The sequence below is a fragment of the Pinus tabuliformis genome, chromosome 1_1 (assembly GCF_031772625.1).
Source record: "Pinus tabuliformis cultivar Carrire ecotype Pingquan chromosome 1_1, CPIR1, whole genome shotgun sequence".
Taxonomy (NCBI): domain Eukaryota; kingdom Viridiplantae; phylum Streptophyta; class Pinopsida; order Pinales; family Pinaceae; genus Pinus; species Pinus tabuliformis.
The window spans coordinates 800096068-800120376 of NC_142297.1; the positions used below are offsets into that span (position 1 = coordinate 800096068).

The following is a 24309-nucleotide window of genomic DNA, read 5'->3' on the forward strand; positions in this document are numbered from 1 at the left end:
GAAATATTAACTAGGGGATATCACAAACCCCTCCCCATTGACAAAAGTATTACCCAAGGGATTTCACTAACTCATTATTTTTTGGAGCATACCCTATGCATGGTCGAACCCAGTGAGTATTCCCATGACTTCTTTAAAAGACAATTCATTTTAGTTTTTCCTTCCTTGTAGTTACACACCTTCCAAGTTCATGCATCCCATTCTATGCTTCATCAATCCCTCAGGTGTTCCATCGCTTACCAAGGCTTCCTTAAATAGGAAGAGTCTTCATATCCAAGGCATCCCTCCACCTTGTTTTAATCACACAACACATGGTCATGGCATCTCATGGTGATCAATGCAATTCATGGGTTTCCAAAGTCATTATAATGACCTAGTTCTTAGGTTCGTCTTCAACTCTATGATGTTTTTTCTATGTACTCTGATGTCGTCAAGATAATATTATTTTTTCAATCAACCTCATGCATTTGCACTGGATGATTGATTATTTCACCTACATTAGTAGCACATAATTCTTCAATTTAGATTTTGTTGTGTACTATGATGTCATCATGCTGTATTGTTTTACTTTTCAATTAGCGTCATGCATTTTGTTGGATGATTTAGTAGTTCACCTACATTAGTAGCACAAAATTATTACAAGATATATAATAAAAAATTTAGAACATATTAATTCATAAGGTAAACAACAATTTCTTTAATTTGATAACAAATACTTATCTTTGTCGTTGTTCTTGATTTTACAAGAATTGTGTGGGTTTTTAGCCAAAGAAAGCACTCAGTGATGTATATGCTCCATAGTTATTTCTTTATTGAGTCCAGCTCACTAAGTAATTTATCATCCTCAAGGAAATTACTCAGTGGCATCCATGTTGCTACCCATAGTATTTTCGTATAATACCATCCTAAAGTATAGCTCATTAAGTGGTTTATCAACCCTAACTGAAGCACTCAGTGATGGCCATACTACTTCAGGTAGTCTTGAATCATCTCTATCTTCAAGTTCAACTTACTAAGTACTTTCTCAGTTGAATCAAGCACTCAGTGGAAAATATCTTGCTTCAGGTGGTCTTGAGTTAGTTCCCATCAAGTAGGGAAGTACACCAATTAGGCTTAGAGATTTCTATTACTTTCATGTGGTTTATCAGCAATTTGGCATGAATAGGTGGTTTATTAGCTACAACAAGGACTAGTGGTTTCTCATCCAACCGCAAGCACTAAAAAATCATTGTTCATGTGATTTCTCATCCATAGACAAGCACTAGTAATTTTTTAGCCAAAGCAAGCACTAATGGTTTCTCAATCCTAGAAAGCACCTATTGTGTAAATTGTATGGGTGGTTTATAAAAAATATGCATGCGCCGATGGTTCTTTAGCTACAATAAGCATTGGTGATTTATCAGCCTCAACAAGCACACAACATTTTCAAACCAATATCTTTGATCATTTTCATCATTGATCTCGTTATCATGGAAAGCTTTATTAGGAACATAATGATGATTACATATGCACCTTCTAAATTATTATTTACACAAGGGAATAAAAACATTATATGTTTAAGCATGAGTAATCGTGCACATGAGTATATTAACTGCAAGATAAAGAAAATTTTTATTGGGTAGCCTCATCATGTTACCCTAAGCATACCATTCACACAACCCTTATATTTAAGAAAATTAACCAATCCTTAGATTATGATGATTTTCAATAATGAATTTATCAAATGAAATAGCATTATATGCATTCATTTCATTATATCATATTCATTAAATTTGGAACATACATGTTCCAAAATAGTATTAAGGGTCGAAAAATGTACTTGTTAGGCTATTTTCATAGTTTCCATGTTATTCTCTATCGCGTCCAAGTGGATCTAGCTAAGGCATCAGGGTTGATCCACTATCTTCTTCTTCACTCTACTGTAATTTATCTCATGCATAGGGTTTATTTAGGGTTTTGAACTTACAACTATATTTACTTAGCTCTTCTTCATGAGTTCCTTTTGTTTCCATTGAACAACTCAATCAAGACCAAATGAGGAAGGAAAGAAGAAACAATGGAAATAGAAAAGACCATACAACAACACACGGAAACAAAACTAAGAATTTCCATGCTCACAATCAACCAAAATTAAAATAAGACACATTAAAAATTCACATTCACTTTCACGAGCACATAAAACACATGCACATGGTTTTAAGAAATGCCTTTTTTAAAGTTTTAATGATCATTCAAAATAGCTTAAGAGAATTCATGAGCATCTGAGAGAGATCGATGGTTTCTCTCTCATCTTCTTCTATATTTTTGGTTGTTTTTTATAGTATCTATAGTTTACATGAGTCTTTCTTTTCTTAGTTTGTCACACATACACAATTGTCAGATATATCAAGTATCAATATATTGACTTATTACCCTGTCATGCAAACCTTATAGACTTGAGGCATGTTGATTTGGTCTTGTTCACACATTTAGATCCATGTTAATTTAAAAAAAAAGACATCTAGTAAGTGTACATATGCATAGTAGAAGTTTCAATATTCTTCGAATCCTTGTCATAATACTATGAGATCCAAAACAAAAAGGTAATTGTTAGATTCCAATCTTGGTTTCCTTTTTGAAGCCATGGAACAATTTCCAATTAATAATGATTAAATAATTAGTATTTTCTTCATACCATGACACAATTCCATGACAAATTTTATTTTGTATAATACCTTAGAAAGTGCATTGCATCCTCATTATGGTCCTAAGGTAGATTTGAATTCACATTACTTGAAGATAGTATAAGGACTATGACTTAACTAAAGAGAAACAAAACCGAGTCATAATGAGTATTGTTCATAAGAAATACTATTAAGAAGAATATAATTGTAATCTATTGTAAATGGAACTAATTTAATGTAGGAGAGACATATTACAAAAAGAAAAGAAAAGAAATAAAAATTAATTTCATATTCAAGGATTACATCCAGTTTAATCAAGTTATACTCCACTAGGTCTAATACCACATGATACCATATTCTGATTGCGATAGAATAAATCAAAATGTCGCTTACTTGATTATCATTAGTATTTATGTTTCAATAAGATTACACTAATAGAGTTAGGCTTGAACACTATCAATGATCTATCACTATTACATAGCATCTTAAGAGTATATGTAGCCTAAACCCTTATATTATAAGATGAAAATTGATATTCAAGTCTGTAATAACACATAACTATCAACTTAAGAAATATAAAATAAATCACCCATCATAAGCACTTAAAAAATTGGTCAACATGTAAGTACATTTGTGAGAGAAATTCTCATATCATTATAAATACAAGAGAAGTCTAAATATGCAATGGCTAACTATAATTTTAAATTATATTTATGAATTCCTGTAGGTCTACAGTTGGGACTCAATCTTAATCCTAAAGATATTAAGTTTTGACATTGATCATATTTTTGAAACTCATGTGAACATCAATAAGAGTAGAGTATTCGTTCATGCTAATGATGTAAATTAAATCATCTCCATAAATATCATAAAGTCTCAAAATTTAATTTCAAGGCCCATTTTGTCTAAGTGTTTGAATCCGGCTCTTATAGCACTTTGTAACACTACTTTCATGTGTCTTGAGGTTTTGACGGTTTTGAGATATTATTGATATAGTAGTTGTCTTTGAGGAAGACTTATGTGGCTTGCTATTGACGTGTTCGATAGTGACATAAATTAAACCTTGATTGATATATTAAAGAAAGAATGTTATACGTAAGGTCTATCATGTTTTCTTTCATATAACACATAACCATACATACCATATGTAGACAAGTTCTCAAGCGTTCAATCATATATACTATATTATTAGATAAACATCATAGGGGTGGGTTGAACAAAATGTTTAATTATCCAGGGTGATAAATATTGATACCCATAATGGATGCCATTAGAATCAAATCTCATAAAAAACGAAAATAACTCTATATTTGGATATGTTCCTATGAGAAACTACCAAATCAAGGGGAAGAGAAGTTAGAGTTACATTGTGCTGTCTTGATTCCTTAATCTATAAATAAAGTTATTGTCTTGTATATATGTGGTAAATAAAAGTGAAAATTTCCTTAAATCACGACCCCTCTTCCTTTCCGATGATCTTTGTGAAATCATTTCCGTTTTACTAAGTGATCCGGAGAATTTTTCCTTTTGAGGTCCTGCGTGTGTATACTCTTTGAAGCATTTGGAAATTGAGAATTATTGAGTTCAACATTTCTCTTTTCATTTTGTGAAAAAATCCTAAAATTTGCATTGATGTTTAGAGAAAACAATGATCATGAGGTAACTCTTGCTCTACTTCATTTTTATTCCAAAGAAAATGTAAACAATGTTTTTATAGTCCTTCAAAGAAAATTCCACACTATAGTAATTCTGATAAGTCATGTCATTTTTCAGCCCATAGAAAGTAATAAATATACTTTAATGCAAGGAAATTTTCATGTTCCATGAGCGGCCCACATAGTCTCATTATCTTATTACTCAATCTACAAACAATGGAAGGTTATATATAAGTTTTACTCTAGGTAGTTTTGCAGGTACAGTGAATCACACTACATAATCTCTCTCTCTCACACATCTCTCTCTCACAAACACATAAGCGGCTTGGAACTGGCCACATTTAAAGTGTGAGAATCTACTATTTTTTTGCATTGATCTGGAAACATTTGAAGGGTTAGGATTTGCTATTTTACTATATGCGTTATAAGTTTTAATTGGTTGTTCTTTAACCTCTTAGAAATTTTAATGGTTTATTTAGATATAGCACAACTTCGGTAGTTCTTCTCACTAATTATTCCACCTATTTCAATGAATTTCCAAGTGTGAATTAGGGCTTTTGCATCACGTTGTGAAAAGAGTTGTGAAGTGTGTTCCAAAACCACCATTTTCTAGGGCAAAATAAACAACCAGTCTCCAACAAAAACTAGAAGTGTTTAAAGGGACAGTGCATGTAATACCACCATAAAATTGTAAATATTTTATCTACTTCTTGTTGAAGTTACTCTGCATACCATGGGCCCATGATAAGGGCTACATAGGAATACATAATGAAAATAAATGTTTTCCCTAATTTTACATTATTAAAATGTTGCATCTAGTTAGCCATGTGTTGACGGTGTTGGACCCGCCAACATGTCAAGGGATCTCCCCCGGTAAGAAGTCCCAATTAGACCTTAGACCGTTTGGTGTAGGAGTCCCAGCAGAGGGTCGTACGGTATCGTCTTGACCATGATTTCACATAGAGGCAAGTAAGATGTCCCTTTTGGTAGCAAGGGTGTGATATATGCAATAAGTCAAGGAAGGTGCATGAGTGGTTCTCACACATCGAGTGTGAGGTGAGTGCACCCCTTGGAAACCTGTGACAACAGAAAGTTAAGAAGGGAACAGATAAGCAAAGATGTATCACAACATGGAAGGAAAGTAAGCTAGCAATACAAAGTGATGGTTAAACTAGCAACACATTTCAGAAAGATTCATACATACATATACAAAAAATAGCTACACATGCATGCATAAGCAAACAGATACATATATCATTTAGAGTAAACAAGATAACTGAAATAAAATATGAAATATGCGTGAAACATGATGGATTTGTTGTATTAAGAAGTGTAAGTTCCAGTGATACAATAAATCCATGTCCAACAACTAGTTCCGACAGCGGAACGTTACAATCACTGTCGCCTGCTCTTCCAAAGAGATATACTAGCACTGTGCAGTGGAGAAGTGAAGGATGGTTACAATATTGTCCAAGCTCTCTCTAAGATAGTATTATCGGAAGCTTGGCTGGCCAAAAGCCTATACAATGAGTTATGAGGTACTATATATAACAAAGGGTGTGGTGGCCCTTGACATTCCTCTTTGTGACAGTTCATCTACCCTCATGACTCTTCGTCTACTCTATGACTGTTACATCCAACTATCGAACTTGAACTTACACTTCAAAAGATATTACATTACAATGCACATGTACCCATGTGAGACAAAATGGATTGAGCAAGCCATGCAATACATCACTATGACTCGGAAAACTATTTGAAGACCAACCCTTCAACATCCTCATGGTGGTTGACAGTAGGGAACTGATGCCATGCTCAGTTGTGTGTGATGTTGTCTGTGTACTCTAAGGTGACATATTTATGGAAATGAACTCTTGCCTCCATAGCATCTAGGTACACTACTTGAGCTCCTTTTTCCAACTCGTCTAATAGCATGCGCATCATTGTCTTGAGTGTGGCCGGACCAACAACATACTTGTGCATGGTGTCTGCACTGATCAGCAAGTCTGGGATGGTGGCTATGCGCATCAACTCTTCAAAGTACAAGTCAAGCTCTAGTCAGACATATGCCTTTGTCTTCGCTTGGGTGAGTATCTAAATAGATGGGATCGCATGTGCACACACAACAACATCCATACTCTTGAACACCCATGTATGGGAAGCTTGTAGACTAGTTGTTAGGTCCCTATAATACTAGTGATTCCCCCATTACTATTGTCATTGTATCTCTTATTGTTATTGTTGTGCCCCTATTGTCCCCATATTGTTATTATTGTGCCTCATAGAATCCCACTATTATTATTTTTGTGCCTTTATATTATAATTGTTAGGTCAGCTTTGGTTATATTGTGACCCCTTAGACTCCTATATATATAAAGGAGGTTTTGTCATTTTAATCATCTAAGAATTGTTCATTTGTGTAATGTAAAGGAGGTTTCCCCCTCGAAGAGGCTTATTTCTAAGGCGTTGATCTCTCATTTCTATCTTTCTGTGAGCTGGTTTCATAACATTTGGTATCAGAGCTCTGAATTCTAGGGTTTCGCTGCTCCAAATAGGTCATCAAGAATTTTCTCTATAACTTGCTAGCTACAAAGTTTTAGAAGCTAAAAAAAGCCCATTTTAGAAGGAATTAGTCTAAACCTTGGTCCTGAATTTCAAATCTTGTCTCACTATATTTTCGGAGATATAATCTAAGGAAGTTACGGTTTTTGAAGACCCATGAATTACATTCCAAACAGATGACCTTGGGAAAATCATCATAACTTTCACTCTGAGCATCAGATTGAATTTTCGTAAGAAGTTACAGAAAGAGGATAGACTGTAGTGGTTTGGGTATCATTTTCAAAACCTAAGGTTGAGACAGTGACTTGCGGCACATCGTACAAGTTCACTCTAGTGAACCAGCCTATACTGAGGTCATCGTGGGAGATTTGGCATAACTCTTCATTGGAGAATCCAATCTTGATTAGACTTGTGGGGTTAGAAATATTTCTCAGAGGGTTACCGCAGGAAGAAATTTTAGACCTTGGAGATCCAAAATTACAAAGATACATTAGATTCAATATCAAGCTCCTATAAAGTGAAAAAAGGTGTGTAGTTTTTTTTAAATTTTTGCATAAGCTTGGTTTGAAAAATTAGTTTGAAGGAATTCAAAGGTCATAGTGAAGCATTATTATCGGTAATTGATGCCTCGAAGAAAGAAAATGGAAACAACTAGTAAGCAACCTGAAATCTCTAGCATGACTCATGAAGAAGAGGAAGAAATGTAACATGATATATCAAAATTACGAGACCAAGTGCAACAAATTTCACTCGCACAAAAAGTAACAGAAGCTAAGATGGATGGTTTAAAGAAAGACGTAGAAGCTAAGATGTATGGCGTGGAAGCTAAGATGGATGGTTTAAGGAAAGGCATAGAAGCTAATATGAATGATGTGGAAGCTAAGATGGATGGCATGGAAGCTAATATGGATTATTTAAACAAAGGCATGGAAGATTTCAAGATGGATTTGAAGACATATTTGATAAAGTTTATACAAGATATGCTCACAAATGGTGAAAGGGTAGTAAAGGAAACTCATGATCAGAACAAAATAAATGTTAATCATGATTTCATAGACTCTAACTTTGGATCGAAGAATCGCCATGTTCCAAAGATCGATATGAGGAAGTTTGATGGCAAGGATCTTGGAACATCGATACTACAGATGGAGCAATTTTTTGATCTCCATAATGTGCAAAACACACAAAAGGTACACGTTGTAATTTTATATTTTGAACCAAATCAGTTTGTATGGTATCTGTTATCACTCAGGTTGTCCTTAAGCTCCTGAAAGGATACGGCCGAGGTAACCACAGACCAACTTTGGACTGCAGGTTCTAGCCCACCTGCAGTCAGAGAGGGCTCTCCCTTTCTGATTTAGCTTTGTTGGAGATTATTTTAGGCTAAGTATTTAAGTTCAAGGGGTTTTTTGTTTTGATTTTGGTGGGAAAATTGATATTTTCAGTTAAAGAGGCGGATATAACATGAAAGTTTCAAACCATTGGGCATGGAGTCAAGGAGTATGACTGCTTGGTGCGTTTTCTTGGTCACAAGAGGAATGAGGAGCAAGGTAGCTGCCCATGAAACAACCTTTAAGCTTAAAAGATGGAATGAGGACTAAGGAAAGAGAGGAAATTAAGAATCTCTCGATCAGATTAGGAGGAAGGAAACGTATGAACCCTACCTAGGAGCAGCTAAGAATTCCTAGATAACGGTCATTCATATGTGAAATAGATCAAATATGAGCCATAGCAGAATTCATATTTATGCCTAGATCAAGAGGAAAACATTAAGAAGCCACAGAACCTGAGCATAGAGTGCAACTAAGCAAATTCTAAACCAATCTTTTGTTCTGTAACTTGAGCATATATGAAGTTGAAATAACAGAGGTAAGGAACACTTATTGATTCATTTTGCAGCACATGAATTCCACATTCATTTCTTCAGAACCAGTAAAAAAACATCAAACAGTCTGTTCTCCAAAAACTTTCAGCAATCTTTGATTATAGAGAACAACTCAGGTGTACAGTACGAGTCTCTAGTGAAAATTATCAATCTACCAACCCTTGAGACAATGCTGAGGGTGGTATATATAGGGAAAATTGTCTAATACAGCTTAACCTAAACAGGTTTGAAAGAAAATGATTACTTTAACCTAATCCTATCCAGAAATAAATGCAAGAAGATATCTTGGGCTACGCCCAGGGCCGCCATATCAAAATCGAGTAAATGTGTTGTCCTCGGTGGCTTGGTGCAGTGCTTCTGCCATAACTGTGCATGGGTTTCTATTCCATTGCTGCTTGGTGGCCTTAAATGCCTTAACTGTGATTTGAGAGCTTGGATGGGCTTACACCGTTTGATTTGACTTTGTTGGCTGCCATTCAATGTTAACCTGCTTTGGGAACTGAAGAATTTTATTAAAAATATTCAACTGATACTCTTTGCCGCTTCCTTGATGTGCTGTGTGTCAAATCAAAATTTAATGGCCGTTGTTTGGCCCTCTGTGTCCTTTAAAACTATTTTTGCTCCTTTTCTGTCCTGTCCAGGTAAAATGGTCTCTGCAAATGCATCCTCTGTTCATCTGGAATGATAATGGTGCTGATCGCTTCTGAAAAAGGTAAAACTGAAGAAAATCTGCGCAAACTGTGAACTCTAGGCCTGAGGGAAGCTAAACGACGAAGAGGCTTTTCATTTTGACTCTGGGCTAGGCGCTAATCGCGCATCAAAAACTGCCTCAAAAACTGATTCCGGGGCTCCAGAGTCGCGATTTCGTCCTTCGCGCCAAAATTGGTGATGACGTCAGCAGGTGGGACCATGGTACGACGGATGACATGGCGGGTGACGTCAGCAGGGTGACATTAGCAAGTACGGAGGTGATGTGGCAGTACGGTGGAGGGACACGGTGGCAGTGACGTGGCAGGTGACTGGGCAGGGGGCTGACGCAGGCAGGTGACGTCACTGGGCGGAAGGTGGTAAGCGGTTTTCGGGCGCACCGCCTTTGGGCATAAGCGGTTTTGGAGGAGGGGGCTCCGCCACAGCCGAGGAGGTGACGCGTGGCGGGAGTACGGCGGGAATACCGCCCATCTCCCGGATGCTAACCTTCGGCGTGTTGGGATATGGGAAGGCCCGCCCACCGTCGATCTCGGGCAGGGACGATCGGACGGCTGGCGGGAAGGACGAGGCGGCAGAGGTTTAAAAGATGGGCGCGCGAATATTCGCATCTTAATATAGCGCGGCGGGGAGGGTAAAAACTTAGGAAATGTGGGTTTTTGGGTTACAAAAGAGCTGGGGTTTAATATTTTATGCACAGAACATTAGGATAAGGGCGCAAAAGTGGGTTTTGCAGGGTTAGGGTTAAAGTGAAACGGCTGTTAGTCTGACCAGATGTTAGACTAATTCCAGGACGCGGATGGGCTAATAACAGTCCCAGATGGACTGTTATTTCCCAGACTTAGAAGAATATGACTATAGTGCCAGGGGGGGGTATTTAATGTTTTAGGGGAGTTATATACATAGTTTTAGTAGGGGAAGGGGGAAACAGATAGGGAGTTATATAATACAGTCAGTAGTTAATATGAAGATGATAAGAAAGCGCTAAGGTAAGGGACCTTAGGCTATTTGGGGGAAAATGACTCATAGAGTAAAAATGGAGATTCCTTGAGTGAATCAGATCTTCACCAAGGCAACTGATATGGAGAATGATGAGACTAAGAGGCTCAAGTAGATCTTGACCTCATTGGGGAGGTTAATGAGTGACTTGGGGAACAAGAAGAAGGGGGAGTTAGTTATGTCCAGCTTGAGCTCCTCCAGATGAAAACTGCATCATGACTGTGATCTGAAAATATACAACACTTTGAAACACAAAATTGATCATAAATCATCATTCTGCAACCTCACAGCTACCTACCCAGCCTACTTTCCTAACATTTTTTCTTCTTTTTGGTGGGTGCACTTAAACTTGCAGACCCAGTTTTACAAATTTTCTTTTAAATGCCTTCCTATCTAAATCTACACTTATTACTGCCAGGGCCCAGATTAAGCAGTTTGGCTCCTTTGATTTTCTACCTATCTACAAATCTGCCAAGATTAAGCTTTTTGGACAGATATCATTCTCTATATTCTAAAACAGGAAATTGAAACCTACGGAGGCCAAGATTAAGCTGTTTGGCCTTCCATTATTTGAAAAAACTCATCAAAAAGAAATAACTCATCAAAATTGGAACACAGCAGGGGCATTTGGACTAGCACACTTTCATGAATTCTTCTTTGGTTCTTTGAGGAAATATGGAACCTTGCATCATGCAAAGATGACATATTTGGCATGTAAAAATGTCAATCATGAAAAATGAACACCTGTTGCAACAGGAGGCTAACAGTATCGATGTCTTTGCTCTCATAAACAAATTGTCACTTGGACTATTTTTATGGATGAAATGATAGCACATTATGAGGATATAAAAAGAAACACTTTTTTTAGCCAATTGATAAATCTCAAACAAAAGCGTTCAATGATAGAACACATTGAGGGCTTCCAAAAATTGAATATAAGGGTAAAAGATATTCCAGAGGAGCATAGGATTGATGTGTTCATAGGGACTTTGAAAGATAACATCCAACACGAGGTTTGTCTTTGGGAACCAGAGTCATTGGAGAAGGCATTCAGGTTGGCAAGAAAAATGGAAAGAAAAATTATGGCAATAAGGAAGCTTGCTACTCACAATCATAAATATGGAAGTGTTGCTGCCCCTAGCCATCCACAACCTACAAGGTTGGCACCACAACAATTGGAAGAAAAAGGAACAAAAAGGCTTTGTTACAGTTGTGATAGCTAATACACTAAAGGTTGTATGCGTGCCGAGAAGAAATTATTTTACATAGATTGTGAAGAAGAGAAATAAAAGGAACAAGAAATGTCAAAAGAAGAGGATATACACTAGGAACAAACCCTAGAAAAAGAAGAAATGAATCCAACCATATATTGTAATGCATTGGCTGGAATTACCACTCCTCAAACTATCAAGATAGAATGGCATATCAAGAAGAAAAAGGTAATAGCATTGATTGATTCAGGAAGTACCCATAATTTTATTCATTGTAAGATGGCCAAGGAATTGAATTGCTTCCCATATCTAGCACCAAAGTGTCAAGTGATGGTTGGAAGTGGAGGAACCATAAATTTCTTAGGAAAATGCCATAATATCAAGCTATCGATGGAAGAATATGTATTGAATAGCCCAATGCTTTCCATTCCAATGGGTGGTGTTGATGTTGTACTAGGAGTCCAATGGCTACAATCCTTGGGTACAATAGCTTTTATTTTCAATAACTTTTCATGAAATTCTCTTCAGAATGAAAGGAAGTTGAATTAAGGGGTATCACAGGGAAGCTGGGAAAGATATTCAGCTCTAACGGAATGACAAAGTTTCTAAAGAAAGAAAAATGAGGCATACTTGCACAATTATGTTCGCTAGAGGTTCCCACACTGAAATCATCCATTTCTCCAGATCTCCAAAAAGTCTTGGACAATCATTCCAAGGTATTTGAGAGTCCCAAAGGCCTCCCACCTATTCGTGATCATGATCATGCTATTAATTTGATTCCAGGAAGTGTTCCTCCAAACATTAGGACTTATAGACATCCCTATGTCCGAAAGAGTGAAATTGAACATATGGTTGTAGAAATGCTAGAAATTGAACGTATAGTCATGGCACATGTGTCCAGATTATAGGGATCTCAACAAGCTCACTATTAAAGATAAATTTATCATTCATGTCGTTGATGAATAATTGGATGAATTGCATGGATCAATTTACTTCACCAAGTTTGATCTCCATTCACGATATCAGCAAATCAGAATGAAGATTGAGGACATTCTAAAAACATCATTTAGAGCTCATGAGGGTCATTATGAATTTTTGGTCATGCATTTTGGCCTTACTAATGCACCTTCTACATTTCAAGGTTTGATGAATTCCATTTTCAAACCCTTCCTTAGAAAATTTGTGTAAGTATTTTTTGATGACACTACAAGAAAAAAGGACATTGGTGAGGGGCGGAAAATGTCACCATAACCTCATTGGTGACGGTCAAAAGAACCTTTGTCACCAAAAACTGAACGTCACCAAAGGTGGCATTGCCAAAAGTATAGGTGTTGTGGTGACATTCAAAGTCCATCACCAATAATGATTTATAATGACGGATAGCGACCGTCACCATTTCATATGAGAAATGGTGACGAGCCATAGCCTCGGTCACCAAAAATTGAACGTCACCAAAGGTGGTATCACCAAAAGTATAGGTGTTGTGGTGACATTCAAAGTTTGTCACCAATAATAATTTATAATGACAGATAGCAACGTCACCATTTCATATGAGAAATGGTGACGGGACATAGCCTCAATCACCAAAAATTGAACATCACCAAAGGTGGTGTCGCCAAAAGTATAGGCGTTATGGTGATGTTCAAGGTTCATCATGAATATTGATTATAATGACAGATAGTGACCGTCACCATTTCATATGAACAACAACAATTTATTGTGATGGATCTTTCATGGCCATCACTATTGGTGCATATATATGGTGACGTTCGTTGACCATCACCAAAAGCTGCATTGTCAAAAGTATAGGTGTTATGGTGACATTCAAGGTCTGTCATGAATAATGACTATAATGATGGACAATGACCGTCACCATTTATTATCAACAACAATGATTTATGGTTATAGACCTTTCATGGTTGTCATTATTGATGCATATATATCATGGCATTCGTTGACCATCACCATTTCATATTTTGGTGAGGGTCGAAAAATGTCACCATAAGCTCATTGGTGATGGTCAAAAGAGCCTCTGTCACCAAAAAATGATCATCACCATTCCATATGGATACTAGGGCACGATGGAATCGAACCACCAACCTCTTGCTTGTAAAGCAAGTGCTCTTCCATTGAGCTAGCACCCTTTAAAGAATTATTCTTTTAAAAATTAGACCTTGAAACATCATAAATTGTAAATTCTACAACTTTTAATAAATTAAAGCTTTCATAATCTTTTATTAAACAAGAATAGCAGCATCGAAGTTGCAAGTCCCTACCTAATGGTTATGGAAGTTATGAAAAGTTGGGGGAAGGAAAAATATATAAGCTTCCAAGGAGGATTACATGCCCTAATGAGGTTGACTTCTTAGCTGCTAGACCGACCTGGTCTTGGAGGGGTATTTTGACACTTTATACACAAAAATAATTCTTTTGACATGTTACAAGATGCCCAATGGGGTCTTTTTCATGTGAAAATGACTCTATTGACTTCTTGACTTCATGACAAACCCTAGAAGCACTCAATGGGTGCTTGACTATAAATAAAATGACCTTGAGCATGAAACCCATGCTACAAAAATAATAATAATTTTTCTTTTCTTTTTACAACATAAAAGAATCAAGAGTACATTTCATATTTATGAAGACCGAACCTAGTTACATATTTCAACATATTCCCCCTCTACCCTTATAGAATAGATCTAGGGGATAACAAAAAGATCCATAGAGAATAAGATTGGGGTGGGAAAAATAAAGATGATAATAAAAAATACAAGCATCAATGAAATCTACTAATTTGAACATGTGTCCACATGTACTCAAAGATTAGAGGAAACAAAAGAACCCAACGTGATTGATTATGCACTTGATAAAATGGCATTCACTTCTTTAGTAAAAAGGAAGAAAATTATAGCCTCTTTTCTCTTGTCCTCTAGAATAAATCATATATGTATGGCATTGGGGTTGTGTGCTACACTCTATGCTCACAATCCAACATTAAAGTAAGAGTTCCCAAATTTGTTTCTAAATGTCTAATTTGTTTGAGTTTGGGCCAAGCTTAGTCAAATCTTGTCAATTTCGGCCAAGATGTAATGAGCTTAATTATGTTTTCCTGAGCTAGTCAACAAGCTTGACCCTGAATTTTGAAAAAGAAGTTTGATAGAGATGACTACTCTAACATATTTTGAAAAATTTCCCCTTTTTGTATGTCTCGAACAGAGAATCTAAACTAGTCTCCTCTTACCACAATGTGGCTAGATAAGCAAGACAAATCAAAACCAATAGCATCCACTTAGATGCCAAAACTTGCATATGACTCCAGCCATTGTTTTTTGTGTTGCTGCATCCATAAGAACAAATGAAATTTTGTCATCAAAGAGGATTGAACATTAATATGGACAATTTCAACATCTCACATTTAGCAACTGGGCAAACCACTATTTTAGAATTTATTTTAATTATAGAATTTTATGCCAATTTTCTATTGGGGAATCCAAATCGGTCTTCTTTTTTAGACTTTGCCCAATGTTTCTTGGGTCCATGTCTTGTGATTATGCTCTCCACTGAGATATAAATTTTTGAAAACTCATCTCTTTGAATCAAAAACTTGTACCATAATATAAATAGGCAACTCATGTCTTCCAATTCATAGGTTACCCTAATTTAAGATCTCTCTCCACATGTTGTCTTAGGTATGAAGTTAAACATGTTAACTAGGATTGGTCATAGAGTTTACAGCAACTACGAAACCTTTTAAAGGTTGGTCCCAATTTGAATTCATATTCATACCTAGAGGCTTTCTATCTATAGGGTGGTTTCCCATCATTTATGATATGAAAATTTGAGTTCAAATGCAATATTTTAGATCGCGGAACAAGGTTTTGAATATATTGATGACTAATAAGATGGATCTCAATTAGGACTAGTTGTTTCTCATTGGTTGATGGATTCCTTTACTTGCACATAGATGCCAAAGTTATTGCAAATTATGGATAGGTTCAGTAGGGAATTCTAATTATAAGAATATATCCTCTAACACAAATCAACAGAATTTCTATATTAATGTGGAATAAAATTGTTTAGGATGAACCAACTTTCACTTCAAACCATAATCATCAATGGACCATGTAAGAAAAACAACCAAGGGTTTGATTAACCAAAGCTTCTTAACAGAGTAGTCTAAACATGGTATCTTGGACTATTTTAAACTTACAAAGAGTAGCAGAGGATACACAACGAATCATGAATCCTACTCTTGATTTACTCAAAAGTATAAAGGGATATAATTCTACTGCATGAAATATAGATACAAACTAATCAATAACAACTTCTAGTTGCATCATTATAATATAAGGCCGATCTATAGAAAAGGGAAAAGGATGAATGGCACAGCCATGGCTACCCATATATTGCACTACTGTCAGAGATGATTTTTTGTCTTATTGCAAACTTTGGAGGATTAAACCCCAAAAAATCCACGCCTTACAGATTTTACAATATCCTCAATGTAGATTGTTTTGACAAAGTATAAAATTATTATCTAATTTCTATCTTTGACCATTTGGCAAAGTCAACATTTATTTTCCAATGAATACATATTATCCCTTTAATAAAGTCAAAGATGATCATCATTCCTCTCATCCAATTGGTGATCAAGGAAGTAATTTGCAGCACTTAACATTAATCTCTTCTACAGTGTCAAATATGACAATTCTCCTCCTAGGCCTTAATCGTTAAAAACAATTTGCCAAACCATTAAGTATCCTACCATGCAATATGTCATCTTTGAGTTTGACAAAGTCAAACTTGATCACTAATCCCATACTCGGAGGTCTTTGGAATGGGTAATTTGCCAAGTTAGCCTTTATGATGATTTTTTGTCATGCCATGTCTAAGGGGAAACCTACTCATATTTCTCACCGAAACCATCTCCTACCTTGATTTATACTCCCATGGGCCAAAATATGCTTTCTGTAAGACCAAATTTGCTTTCTATCTATTATTTTCATAGTGCCAAAATTCCACTTGCAATAAAAAATGCATGCCATGATCATAAATTGCAAACTTGATGGATGAAAAGGAAAAGAGGCTATCCTATTTCCCATTAAACATAATGTTCCATACTTAGAATGCACTCCAAAGTGTCAAAATTGCATGCCAAGTGGAAAAATCGCATTTCTCAAGTTAAAATCTACATTACAGCCTCACCTGATTACACACAACCTCTTGCACATGTACCTATGGAGAAGCCATAAAATATAGTGCTATATTATTTCTCCTTGTGAATCTTCCTACACTTCCATAATTCTAATTTACATCTTTGAGTGAGGGTACTAAGTCTCCCAAAACAATTTCACTAATTTACCTCATCTTTGGCTAAATGCAAATAGTCTTTAGTAACATGCATGTCCAGGGCTCACTAAAGATCAAAATTGAGATTTTCAAATTTCTTTGTGGTTCTTAGAACAATATTGATATTTTTACATTGTTAGAGTTTCACTTCCAATCCAAGAAGTCACTATTGTGCAAAAATACATGAAACTACCAAATTACACAACACGACAAATCAGGCTAGGGTGCCTTCATAATTTTATATGCCAAAACATACATAAGCACATATGGTGAAATATAGAGATTGATAGCTAGAATATTTTATGGTCTACAACAATACATGATCAAATTCCCAAGAACAATCTCCAATTGTTAGTTATCAAGCATCAACCATATCAATTTGTTTGGTTTGGCACTTTTCTCCAACTCTAGAAACACTCTCAAGCTTAAAATAAATTGCATACACTATTCTTATTATAAATCCAAATGCTAATTCTTGAAGTCTAGGGTCAGATCAAGCAACCAAACATAAATAAAAGAGGAAGCTTTACATGGAATCAAATGCCGAGAATTAATTATCTTATTTGCAACCATGGCATTACCTCAACCACAAAGTGGGCCCAGATCTTGTCACTGCGAGCTTCCATGGTTCCCTTTAAAATCATATGCCCCAAGCGTCGAATGATGTTATCTATTTCAAGGAAGTGCCACTACTTCTCACAAATCATATACAATATTGGTGAAAACTAGCACAAAATATCATGACAACATTAAACCATGTCTCAAAATAACAAAAATGAGTTATTTAGTGGATATAAAAACCCTATTAATCTAAGAATTTAACTGACCTCTATAAGAAATTGTTAGGTTTTACTCATACTCTCCACTATGATAGGGCACCCCATGGATTGACCACCCAATTCCATTTCCCAGTTTACCTTTTGAAAAAAATCTGCCATCCTTATCAAGCACCTACGTAGTTTCCAAGGAAATAAACAAGTATACTTGACTGGAAATTTTACAGTGGTATTTTCCTCTTTTTTTAACTATTGGAAAAAGAAATTTATCAGCTAGAGCAACACAATCACTACACGGATGGATAATACATAAAGAAGCATAAGAAGATCAAAATTTCAAACGTAAATCCCTAGTATATCAGAATGGAAATGTAATATTTTAAACCACCAGTTCATATTCCCCTATGTATGGGCGAAGTAGAGAATGCAAATAAGATAAAACTAAAAGGGTAGTTGTAAGGATATGATGTTATGATTCTCCCAATCATATCATATCCATGCATTGCAATTTGGCATGCGTGCAAGTGATTAGAGCATATGGCTACATCTTCCTGCTTAAGTAATTGAAAATTTAGGAAAAGACAGTAACATATTTCATGTAAAAGCCCCTTTGATTCATAAATATGTCTGTAGTAAAAAATTCAGCAGGAATATATATTACATTTTCCATAGTATTAATTTGTAACAAAATTCTCTCTTTTCTCAAGAATGGTTTCCAAAATAGTTGGACCTTTCAAGTTCCCAGAATAAGACTACTAAATATTAAATTTTATATGTGAGCATGTAGGGGAGAAAAGCATAAAGATGTATACAAAAATCAATCGTTGATGTCAACTAAACTTTAGAGAAGTCTACTTGGAAATTATTTCTACAAAATTAAGGTACATGATTTACATAGGGAATGGTGTAGAGAGGATAAATAATTGACTTAAAGCACCTAGGTGACATATTCATATACAAACACTAGTGGGTATGATGGTTTAACCACCTCACATCTAACTAAAACATCTAACATTAAGTTATTCACATATAAAGTGGAAAATATTACTGAAACAACAATTTTGAGTGTTACAACTCTACCACCACCCCTCCATGCCCCAACATTGAATAGCAAATTTTATCATTACTCAAATCCCCCCAATCTCCCCTAGTCAAATAATTCCAAAATTTACAAAGATGACTAAAAAATTTCCTAAGACCACATATCGATCTACTACCGTCAACTGAGGCACCTGGGTAACCAGCCATAGTGATTGGTGGTTGTCTAGGATGGTAAACCAGTTCCCAGTTACATGTCATATCTTCAACTTTCTTCATCTCTAGGTCTAGGTCCTTGTTGGTTCTCCATCATACTCTCATTTTCCTCATTTTGAAGGGTATATTTCCATAAACTCATCAAAACCCTTTCCACTCTATTCAATTTCCATCTCTTTTCATCGATAAAAGGATTTAGTGGAATTAAGCTGGACAATCTATCAAGCTAAGAATTCCAACTCATGTACCCTTTTCCTCAAAACCTAATTGAGTTACTTAATTAAAACTGGAAGTCTATTGGTTTTCACAAATCACAAGGTAAATTCTAACATGCACATAATTTTAAGAATTAAATCTTCAAAATGCTTTCTAGAATAAAATTGGACAATGTTTTGGCAACTCTCAAGGTTTTCTGGTAGGTAGGAAAACTGACCGCTTCATCCCTAATATAGTCTTGATCATTAATTAACAAAATTCATCAATAATTTCCCAAAACAAATAAATAACTCCAACAAAAAAACAATGGAATTAATTCATCAGCCACTGAATATATGCAAAAACAACAATAATGGGTTGCACACATCTCTGTGCATCTGCAAATACAAGGACATGTAGATGTTTTTTATTTCTTCCCTACATCAACTTTAGTCTAGGTCTAACAATGTGCCCTAACAAGGATGTTTCTATAGTGGTTGTCATCCTATTATCAATGGCTACACAATATTTGCATTGATCTATGACTTTTGTCATAAATTTGCAAAAAGGTTGTCTAATATCTAGGGCACATAACAATTGACTCAATATCCATACATGTTTTTGCCACTGCTCTATACAAGCTCTGGGTATCTAATTATCGCCACATCTTCAGTGTAACAAGAAAAAGAACATGTAAAGAAAATCAAGATTGCATTAATAATGATATAAAGGGCTAGAAGCTAGTCAAGTCAGATCCACTTTATGAATGTGGGATAGACAAAAAAATACACTAAAGTGAAATAAATAATAAAAGTATAAAATAGCCTAAAGTAGAAATTGACTTTATTAATGCCCATGTCTACTATCTAATTGACTATTATAACCTGATATTTATTTTAACACCCTCTCTTACTTGTCAATCTGCTAACTACATCAAGTTTATTGGAACCCAAATACTCGTTGAAAATATTTGTAGTCTGATCCTTTGTGGTACAATTATGCAGTTCAATAGATCCTTCCTCTATAAGGTGTCTAATGAAGAGGTAGTGAATCTCAATATCCTTGGTACGCTCAAGGAAAACATGATACTTGGATAATATGAGCACCCATTGATTGTGACAAAATAGGGGTGTTGGCTTTTTCTACAACACCATTTCTGAAAGCATCCTCCTCAGCCAAACTACCTCAATTTTTCCTTTCATTGATCCTCGATATTCTATTTTTGTCAATGAAGGAACTACTGAATGTTGCATTATTTCCAGCCTATGTGACTACACCCACGCCAAGCTTGAATACATATCGAGAAGTTGATTTTCTATCATCCACACAAATTGCCCAATCTGATTTTCTATTCCAACATAGCCTAGGGTCTTTGCTTCTTCTATATTCAAGTGTCTCTTTCACATATCTCAACACTCACTTCACTATAGTCCAAATATCTACATTTGATGATGTCATGAATCTAGAAAATAAGCTCATGATATAATTCAAATCAAGTCCAGTGGCAACAAGATATATCACACTCCCCACTGGTTTCCTAAAAATTGATTCATTAACTTCTTTAGAGTCGGTCTTAGCTGAAAGTTTCAGCCCTATCTCCACAGGTGTAGATGAGATTTTGTAATTCTAAACATGTCAAGTAAAATCCTAGCATTTTTATTTTTGTGAGACAAAAATGTTGCTCCCTATTTTCCAAACTTCTACACCTAGGAAATACTGTAGGAGGCGTAGCTCAATCATGTCAAAATCTTTCATATTAGAATTCATTTGTTTAATAGCACTAACCTTACTAGTTGTGATAATAATGTCACCTACATAAATGACCAATAGAATGATTTCATTACCAACAATTTTGACATACAAATTAGAATTTGAAGGACTTTGTTGGAATCCTATTCATCGAAGTATCTGTCAACCTTAATGTACCATACCCAAGGTGTCTACTTTACACTATATATAGTCTTCTACAATCTATAAACAAGATGCTCCTCCACTAGAACCCAAGTCTCCTCTCGTTGGTGCATATACACCTCTTCTTGAAATATCCATCTGATGGAAGGCACCCTTCACGTCCATATGATGGATCTTCCAACCAAACTATGCTTCCATGGCTAGAACTAATTGGGTGGTGCTCATCTTTGTTATAGGAGAAAAGTTCTGCTCATAGTCAATGCCCACTTGTTAATAGTACCATTTTGCAACCAACCCAACCTTGTGCTCATTAAGTGTTCCATCTACGTTTCCCTTGGCCTTGTATACCCATTTCCCACCAAAGGCTTTCTTCCTTGGATGAAGGGCTATGAGATCCCAACATAAGCCTTCTATTAAGGCCCTCTCTCACCATTTTTCTAATCAGCTAGCCTCTTTTTGCAATGTTTCTTCATATGGCCCACCTTGCTATAGTGGCATATGTTCTTCTAACTTCTAGTTGCATCTTCACCATTACATTCACCTTTCTTTTTTAACCATTTGCCTTTCCCATTGACACTGGTTGCAAAGGTCTGCTCTGAACCCTCTGTCTCACTATTGCTATCGATCTATTTCTTCCATTTGTCCTACTGTAAGAGTGTATTGCATAGCTCATCAAACTTCAAGTCAACATTCATATTCAGATTTATAAATTACCTAATGACTTTAGTTCAGATCTTGTGATTCATGAATGGTTTTAATTCAAAACTTTTAATATCTTTTTTAATTTTAAAACTATTAATACATTTTTTGTACTTGATGTATCCTTACCATTTCCTGATACTGGGTTTTCAAAAATCTAGCTGGAATGTATCATGGCAATACAAATTTTAATCGTACAATTCGATTTTTAGTATTTTATTAGGGTATACAATAGTTTTTCTGTTGGTGTATCACACACCATGTAGTTGTTGTGTCTTCAAATGATTGACTCAACATGGGAAAGAAGACAATAATTGGTGACATCTTGCAAAAAATTGGTCAAAGTTTGCATTGCTCTTTTCAAATATGTGAGTAAATATTACAATAGTGAAAACCACGATATACATCACCATGCAGTCTCCCATGCACTTGATTATACCAATTTGGTTGTAAGACAAATTATACAAGGTCACAAAAGCTACTAAAAAGAAGATAAACCTAATTCAGCATAAATATTGGTTTCATAAAAGAAAATTAGTTTCAAATAAATTAAAGGCAAGCACAGGAAAAGTTGTGGCAGGTAAACAGGTTGAATGGATGACAAAAATAAAAGGAATATGACTGAAAAGAAGCCTAATTACCAGCAAAGGGGAAATTGATCCCTTGTAAAAACTCCAACTGCCCAGACCTGAAGTGTGTAACTAAAACAATAGGACAATTTTTCTTCTATCCCTTTTGGGGCGAACAATAGGTGACATGAACTTAGTGGGGGGAAAAATATGTGACATTACTTACTAGCTTCTCGTTCAAATGCATCCTTTCTCTCATGATATACATATGCATTTATGAGACACCAAGGCTTAAACATATGAGCAAAGGGATCTAGAGAATAATAATCCAAAACCAATTTTACTATAAGTAGCCTCCACTATCACATCTAAACATTATATTATAGAAAATGCAGACATGTACGGAATTGATTTTGATGCCCTATAAAGCAAATATGTAGATGGAATATCATGTAAGAAAAATCAACGTATGACTACCAAAATAAGGTTGAGCACAAGAAACACATGCATAACACTAGAGAAAACTAGTACACACTAGATAAACCCATACTATCTAAAACCTAACAAGGCAATTCCAAGGCTAACAGTTGAAATGACAATCATTTACTTCACTGAAATCACCACCATCTATTAGTTTCATGGCATCATTTGTGAGCTGATTAAAGATGGGTTTTATTTCTAGTGGCATTTATTCATGTTTGTTCTTACCCTTTGATGCTCCCTTCATCCTCCGCAGAGATTGCAGAACCTATATCCATGGCAATTTTTAGTTAAACTATCCTTTAGAGATGCCTATTGCTTTACCTATAATTAAGGGACCTTTTGAGTCTAATACCTTAAATATCTTTAAATTTTCAGGATTGCTAATACTTGCAAGAAACTAGAATACTTACCAGATTGTTTCCAGGTAGATGTATTAGAAATTTAAAGTTTCTTTCCCAAGACACAGCTTGGATTTAGTTTCAATATCTATTTGGACCTTCCCCTCACTTAAAAGTCAATTAGAACATCGACAACAGTTTCAACAATAGTGAATGTATGACAAGGGAAATCAATGGAAAGGCTCCTCGACAACTTTAGTTTGACACCATTTAGTGACAGATGTACATGCAGTTAATATCATTAGGGCTTTTGACATTTTAGATAAGCCAGATCATTTAAATTGCTAGAGTTGCCAATATTTGTGATAATTTGGTATGCTTAGCATATTGTTTTTTGGAAGTTGTCCTAGAAATTTGAAAGGCAAAGAAACCTTTTTAGAGTTGGTTGTGAGCCATATTTGGACCTTTCCCTCACTTCAATGATAATTAGGATATCTTCCTAATTCTAACAAAAAAATTCTCTAGGAAGGGGTTAAAACTCAATGAGACTATGGAATAGAAAGAAGGGTTCTTAGTTGAAAAGATAACTTGAAATTTACTCCCCGTGCTTTATATCTATGGAAACACTACTATATTGGAGTTTCATAAATTATTATTCTAAAATCTAGTATCTTTAATATACAAGTAGAGGTGAATAGACCTAATCAACAGGATTAGTGATAGTATATGACAAGCACTTCTTTACTATGAAACCAACAAACTACATTAAGGGATATGAGTTACCTCCAGATAGTAGGAAGGATTAGCAAGAGTCAGACAATTTAGGACAAGAACTACAGATGGATAAAATAGTGTCAAACCATATTGAAGTCATAACATCCTTCAAGTCCCAAGTTTTAGGCTAGTTTGTAATCAATCAGTCCCTTTTTTCCAATGCAATTCATAAAATATTAAAATAGGGTTAACCAATGGTTTTCTTACATTTTAAACAGATGAAATAGTGAAACATGTCTTTTAAAGTTGTAGAGCTCATTGAGTGTTGTGGGTATGGACCA

General features: G+C 35.5%; 1 non-coding gene across 1 annotated transcript; it reads right to left on the reverse strand.

Annotated features, from left to right (window-relative positions):
- Nucleotides 1–13752: 13752 nt before the first annotated feature.
- On the reverse strand, nucleotides 13753–13824 carry TRNAV-UAC (transfer RNA valine (anticodon UAC)). The gene has a single exon. It is a non-coding gene; the product is annotated as a tRNA-Val (tRNA).
- Nucleotides 13825–24309: the final 10485 nt, after the last annotated feature.